Below are 7,730 nucleotides of genomic sequence, written 5' to 3'. Positions count from 1 at the left end.
GCATGTGCATTTTTGCAGCACCTTTGACGCATGTGCATTTTTGCAGCACCTTTTTGGTGAAGCTCAGACGGCAGATGGTAAACCTTTCGCTAGTTGCATTCGCAGCTCACTGTGATTATTATGCCGCATGCCACCAGTTGCTTTGGTTTGCTTGCGGGCCCTATTTTTGTGACATGTAATTCTAGCCTTGCTGTCGAGCCTGCAACAGCATAAAATATCAAATTGTTTTTGCTGTTTGTAGCATGCAACATTGCTCTTAATAGTTGGGGGTTCATTTTAAGCATGGCCCCATCGCAAATTCAGCCCCCTAAATAATAAACAATGCAAACTGGCCGCAATGCGAATTTAATTATATTTTGTTGTGGCTGCTGTCATTGTTGTTTTAATAGCCGTTATGCATGTTCACTCCACACACACCCTCGCCCCAATAATATACTTTCTCATGCAGGGGGCATTGCACTGGCCCGGTACTTCAATTATGCATTAGTGTCCTGCCACAGAACTGGGCAGGTTGTCACTCGCCTTCCGGCATCAAAACTGTGGACAGGGTATTTGCCTGGCGGCTGCATTAGTTAATCATAATCATATCTGGATGTCGCTGTCAAAATTTTTGATTGCATTTTGTTAAATTTGCAACCAAATGTCATCATAATAGACGACACATCATGTTTAATTGTCTCCAACAACTCAAATGGGAAATTATAGAAAGTAGTAATAAGCATTTCATTGAAAGCCTTACAGTAATGAGTATGCTCAAATGTGCACACTGCTGAATATCTGTCACTTGAACTGGAATTGTGATTAAAATTCAGCAGTTGCACAGCGGGGTAAATAATAGTTGCTCGGTTGTTAAATTTAGAGTGATGCGAAGCCCAACTAAATTATGACGCATAACGCTTAATTACAATATTTATGGAATGATTTTTTTACTGAATTACTGAATTAAAATTTCAAAGTTTCACACATGTAGCAAAAATATTCGTAAAATTTGGAAAATCGCCCCAAACTAAAAATCTGTTTTGGTTTATATTTTCTTATTGGAAAGGCTGTTTTCAGAATAAATTTTTTAACAATATAAAATATTTCCAAAAAGTATAAATGGAAAACATCAATAAAAATATTATTTAAAAAAAAGCAATGGAATTTGCTTATCTTATCATTCATGCTACGGGGTTTTTGGGAGTAGCCTTCGCACTGGAGTAATTAATAGAATAAGTAGTAAGGTAAAGTAAATGTTCTTTGTCAGACCCAATTGAATGCATTACATAACAACTGCTGCAACATTGTGTTTGTTTGTTAAAGTGAGTGTGAATGAGTGTGTACAAACACGACATGACTTATATGCTTAAATTGCAAAGTAAGTGCCAAAGGATCTTGTCAATTAATTAATAATTTTGGAGAGTGCTTTGCCCATATCCTGCAGACTGACAACACAAGCCTTTAACTAGATGAGTGTTTGCTGTGTGTGTTGTGAATCTTGTGTGCACTCGTATGTGCTGTGTGTGTGTCTGTCTTGCGTAATTGTGGTCAAGTTAGTAAGCACAAACTTAATGAAGCTGCAACGCAATATGCTTCCTTGCACAAAGCGTAATTTGTTATTCTTGTTGTTGCTATTGCTGTTTTGGTTGCTGCTGTTGTTAGTTGTTTTAGATATTAGAAACAAAAAATGGCCAAAATCAGGGCCAACAACTAGAAACAGCTGGAGACTACTGGATGCAATGTCAATAAACAAGCTGTAGCAATAGACGCAGTTATTTAGTTAAAGTTAAAGAGAGATTTTATTAGAGACTGATATTTTGGAATTATTGGTAAATCAATCGTTCGATTGGGTATTGAATGAGCTTGGTGTTTATTTGCTCATTCTCAATTAATTGTTTGATTCGAATTTGAAATATTAAATGAAACGGCTTTTTTTCTGCAATTTAATCGTAATTGCAAAGAGAACAATAATTGTTTAGTGAAATTATTAATTAATTAAAATGATTTTTTCTTAAAATTTGTCGCCGTCAGAGAACAAAAATTGTTTGGTGCTGCTTTTAATTAATTAAAGTTAATATTCTGAAAAGCCAATAGACGCCTACAACTCAAAAACTGCCATGTGGTGTTAAAAGTAACAAAATATTGAAATTTAATTACAAGAAGCAAATAAAGTGTTTTGAGGGGAAATAATTGAAACTCATATTTTGTGCTCTGCGAGAAAACGACCCAAGAACACAATCCTTGTTGAACCTGGCAACAGTTAGGCTGTTGTTGTGTTGTTGTGTTTGTAGTTCTGCTGGATGTGACAACCTCTGACCAACTGTTGTTGTGGTTGAAGCTGTTGTCAAAAGTACAATCGTGCCATCGTTGCGGCTCCTGCTACGGATGTTTGCTACGGCTGCTGCTACGGCTGCTGCTGATGTTGTTGCCTGTGGGGAAAAGCAAAATGCATTCACTCTTTCCTTGACATTACTGTTTGTACCCTAGACCTATTGAAATGGGGTAAAATGAGGCTGGGAAAGCATCTCAATTAAGTATATATTTCCCGATCAGAATCAAACGCCGAGTCGATCCAAGCAATGACCGCCTGTTTGTCTGTCCTTCTCTATGTACACGTCGATCTCAGAGACAGAAGTTCTCGTATACCAAACGCTCATGAGATGTCGATTCAGATCGATTATCGATGATTAAAAAATACAATTTTAAGGAAATTGTTTTTTAATTGAGTATTTGTATTATTTATATTGGAACAACGTAAAATATTTTATATATCATTATGTAACAGATATGCGTATATATGTTGGCTTAAATATCTTAACTTAAAAGACTTTGATAGAAAAGCACTTGGACTCAGAGTATTTTCTAGTCGAGCTCTCTTGACAGGAGCATTTTTACTTGAATCATTTTTATACTTTGATACCGATGGTATCATAGTGTATTGGTTTTGTGCAATGTCCGTCATGCTGTCAGTCCACCTGTGCATCTGTCCGTCTGTTCGTCTGAACCCACATTTTTCAACACCCTTAGAGATAGACTCTTGAAACATAGAACGTATACTGGTCTGTGCCTGCGTCGGACAAAGTGTTAGAATTGGAGTGCTACGTCGACTAGGGGGGTAGGAAATCGATAAAATCGATAGTCGCAAATCGATGAGCCACATATATCCCAAAATTTTTTTTTTTTTTTTTTACAGTCTCCAAAATTGGTTGGCAAATTGTTGGCGATGTCTTTCAAAGATTGTCACATGCCACTAAAACAGATAAGACCATATATCTCCCACAATTTGAATGCTAGAGTCATCAAATTTGAAAGGTATATTGCTGGAATCACTCTTCAAAAATTCGGAAATTTTGGACTACGCCCACTCCGCTACAGTTACCAAACTTGTAAGGAAGCCTACTAGGAAACTCCTCCAATAATTTTTCTTCGACTACATCCACTATCCTATATCTACCATAATTTGAAAAACAAACTTGGATGGTATTTCTTGGCTACCCCTAACTTTTTATTTGCTATCATTTGTCAGCTGGTATTACTTATAGTATCAAAGTATTTCGCAGTCGCTTACGCCCGAATGCAACGTTCCCTCTTGTTTTTTATTTTTTTGTCTTTGTCTTTTCACAATGCGTCTTATTCAGTTGCTGAGTTGGTTCGTTGCTTGGCAGCTTTGGCTTGTTCTACTAGGGTCTGACCTAGCTGATGTCCTTGCCACCAAGTGCGAGCCTAACTCATCATGCAAATGTAGCAGGTAGTTCACTTGGTGCGGTGCTTTTTGTCGCTATTATTATTGTTATTATTATTACTATCTTAGGCTAACAAAGAGTAGTTTGATTCTGTGCTGCATATACTTAATTGGAACGAATCTTGAGTGATGTGCAATTTAAATTCTTCTCTTATTATCATTAGAGACTTGTATAGAATATTTAATGTTTTCATGTTGTTTTCAAATTGCAACGCATTAAACAAGACGTCGCCTTGGTATACATATTTCTGACCGAATCAAACCACTATTACACATAGCTGCGATAGGAACAATCGATCAAATGATCAGTTTTAAGTGACATGTAAGCCCATCTCGATGAACAAGGAACGGTTCTCTTTACTGCGCTGAGCCCCTAATTTGACATTAATGACATTAATGTTTTAGTTCAGAGGCGGACAAACAGACGTGGTTTCGACTCGGCTGTTCGAAAATAAATATATTTTAGGGATCGAAGGCGTGTCTGTATAAGATACCCCCTAAAAGGGTATAAAAAATGCCAGAGTATTAAGTGGACTGCAATAGCGAAAGCAATTCCATGTGTCAAGTATGAACAGGTTTGTTTCCTACTTCCCGTTGACATTCTTAACGAGATACCAAACAGAATTTATACAACTGGTTTTCCTGAAAAAATGCTAAAAAAAAAAAAGAAAAAACAAAAGGAGTGGAATCAACTAAGAAGGGTCTAGTGAAAAGGATGCCCTTTATCCAATTCCTGTTCAACTGAAGACTTTAATGGTTCGAGCACTTTCCAATGTTATGCGAAGGCCCCAGGAATTATGCAACACAAACAACAAGAAGCACTTGTCCCAACAGTAATGTGACTAATTTTTTGCCACATGTTTCCGCATGCAAAATATTTATATATTCCTAGTAATTTATGCGAATTGAGCCTGTTGATCACTCATTTTGTTACAGGACATCAATTCACCTCTTGTCCAAATACGAACTTTCCATTTGGTGTTATATTACCAGCCAATGCGAAATGTTCGCACGAGTTATGCCCGTTGCCTATTGAGCCTTGTGTTTGCACACATATTAATTGATCACGTTCGAGCTGCGTTCCTGGGAACGTCTTCGACTTGCACACAGACGTCCCCATACCCTACCTTAATCATACAATCATCTTCGCTGTCGCCGTCGTTGTCGCTGTCAGTCTCTGTGTTGGTCGTCGCAACAACTTCCGTGTGCTGTAAGAAGGAAAGTAAGTCATACGCGCGCCAAACGGAAATGAGTAAGAAATCTGAACGAAATGTGTTACAGACACTCACTCGAAAAGAAATTACTCGCGCGCTCTCCAATTTCACCACAAGACACTCAGACAACACACTCTCGCACTCTCGCTGCTTCTCTTTAGAGCTCGTATATGGGGAATTTCTGTAATGAGCATGTACGCTGCTGAGCCAAATCTATAAGCACACAGTAAAAAATCGCTCAAAAGTCGTCGCGTGCATCGCTCGGTTTTGAGTTCGTGTGCTGCTCGTGTGCCATCCAAACGATGCTGCGCTCGTGGCTCGACAGGCGACAGCTCTGGGCAATGGCAAAGGCAAATGGCAATGGGTATGGCTATGGCTATGGCTACGGCTATCGCCACTGAGTCATTGTGTCGACGGAGGCACTGCGATGCGGACGCCATAAGCGGAACATTTCACTCCGTCGTGGGGCAGATGCTGCCACAGCTTTAGTCAGCGTCGGGCTTGCCACGTGCACGGACATGCAACACACACAACGCGCGCAACGTGTCGAATTTTTGTGAATATTTAGATCGTCGCGTGTGCGAGACCGAAACAACAAAGTGCGACGCCAACGCCAACGGCCAAATAATACAACAACAAATAATAAAAAAACACGAAAAAAGGAGAAAATAGAAATACTCTATATATTATATCTTATTTATTTTGCGTATTTTTTTTTTGGTTGTGTGACCTGTGACTGCAATATAAAGAGAGCAAGAGAGCGAAAGAAATGCCGTTAACCGGCAACTGAGTGCTGAGCATTGCGCGCCAAAAAAAAATTCAAATCAAATATCGAGTAGCGCACATGTTGGCCATGCCAATTAAAACAACCTCAACAAATTCCACTGCAATAATAATAACAATAGCAACAACAACAACAACAGCAACTAGAGGAAGGCAAGGCAATTGCTACGAAAACAGTGAACACTCGCTGACAAGTTCAAGTGAATGGTCGAATGTAATTATATGTGGGTGCATACCTGTACATAACTATACATACATCAATTTTTTGCATAGATCCAAATCTAAACATCTTAAGGAATATTTTTAGCTTCAAATGACTTCACTTATTTCTACAAAGCTAAATGAAAATTGAAGCTACTACATATTGTTTTAATTTTTTTTTTTTTTTTTATTGCTTTTTTTTTATAAAATGTGTATTTTTCTTGAACTGAATTTTCAATATTATTTTTAAAGTCTCTGTCTTTTCCTTAAATCTAAAACAAATTTTGGGTCATTTAAACCATTTTTTGAAGTAATATTTTATTTATTATTCTGAAAATACTTTAATGTAAGCCTCAAATATCTTTTTGTTTTCTATAAATTTATGTTTTGTTTTTAAGTTTTCCAATCATCCCAATCATTTTATTAAACTTAATCTTTTTTTCAACACATTTTTCACTTTTAACATTTTTTAACAAATTGTTTCTGCTATCAAATAACAGATTTTTTGTAATTTCTCTTTCCATTTTTTTTAAAAATAGCTTTTAGTCCGGCAAATTTGATATTCTCCATGAGCTTAACTGAACGGCATTCCAATTAGTGTTTTTTAAACAAGTATGCTTAAAATTTTGCTGCAATTTTATTTATGTACATGTGTTTTATTGATTCGGCATATAGCATGTTCTACTGTATGTGAATATTGAGGCACAGACACGCACATTTAAATATATATATATATATATATATAAATATATATACATACATATATGTACACACATACATGCACACAAACTGTATATAAGTTGAGCCACTTAGCGAATTGGCAGACATATTTTTAGACATAGCCTTAGCCATAGCCATAGCCCAAAAGTAAAAAGCACACGCAGCCAAAGGCGAAGAAAACGACAACAACAACGACAATATTAAGCTTAACAATAGCATACGAGGCAGAAGAGGAAGGGCAAAACGCTGCCGCCCACTGAGCATAAAAATTCATTAATAAAAACAACAGCAAAAATTAAACAGATGCCATCAACTTCGGCGGCTTTCGGTGCTGCTGCTGGGGCTGCTGCTGGCGTTGCTTCTTCCTTCCACCTCGCCCTAACTAACATTCTTCCTTTTTCTTCTTCTCCTCTTCCTGTTGACTTCCCATCACAACACACAAAATTATTACATATGTCCATATGTATGTATGTATATATATATGTATATTATTGTTATTATTTGTATGCCTTGTGTGTTGCTATTGCTGCTTTTGGCGCAGCAATTCATTCCAATAAGAACAAGCAAAAACAATACCAACAACATATTGATGGCGGCAACTTTGAGGAAGGTTTCTGTGTTTTTTTCATTCTTATTTTCCCTTTTCTTTCTCTCTTATCTGGCATTGTCTGCCGCATTTTCTTTGCGACCAATGTTTGCATTATGAACGTGTAAAATTTTGCGTGCTGTTTGTTGTCTCGTCTGTCGAATTTAGCTCAAGGCTGACACGCACTATTCGCAGTCCTCGTCTTACATACATACGTAAGATGTACATTTATGTATGGATGTAGTTTATGGATGCCCTGTACACCCTGCACTTTAAATGGGGTAACAAAGGGCATACGCAACTGGCTCAAATATCCATTTTAATATCCTAATTATTGGCAAGGCAATCGTTTTTTTTTTGTTTAATTCACTTCAACGTTCAACGAATTTTATAATTTAGTGTATCATAATAATTATGCATACATACGTCGTTTAAGCTGCATACATACACATTGAAACTTCCAGGGAATTTGTGTTTATATCTTTACTCACAACACAGCTATATT

The 7,730-nt window shown here is 37.2% G+C and overlaps 1 protein-coding gene across 1 annotated transcript in view; it reads left to right on the top strand.

Annotated features, from left to right (window-relative positions):
- The first annotated feature begins 5,339 nt into the window (after positions 1 to 5,339).
- LOC6564716 overlaps positions 5,340 to 7,730 on the top strand; it is an 89,837-nt gene continuing 87,446 nt past the window's right edge. Inside the window, exon 1 of the mRNA XM_001991076.3 lies at positions 5,340 to 5,942. The gene's annotated coding sequence lies outside the window, so the exon portion shown is untranslated. The remainder of the gene's footprint in view (positions 5,943 to 7,730) is intronic.

The sequence above is a fragment of the Drosophila grimshawi genome, unplaced genomic scaffold (genome assembly GCF_018153295.1).
Source record: "Drosophila grimshawi isolate 15287-2541.00 unplaced genomic scaffold, ASM1815329v1 contig_1006, whole genome shotgun sequence".
In the NCBI taxonomy this organism is placed as follows: Eukaryota; Metazoa; Arthropoda; class Insecta; order Diptera; family Drosophilidae; genus Drosophila; species Drosophila grimshawi.
The sequence above is the reverse complement of the archived record's forward strand: the minus strand, read 5'-3'. Positions and strand labels throughout refer to the sequence as shown.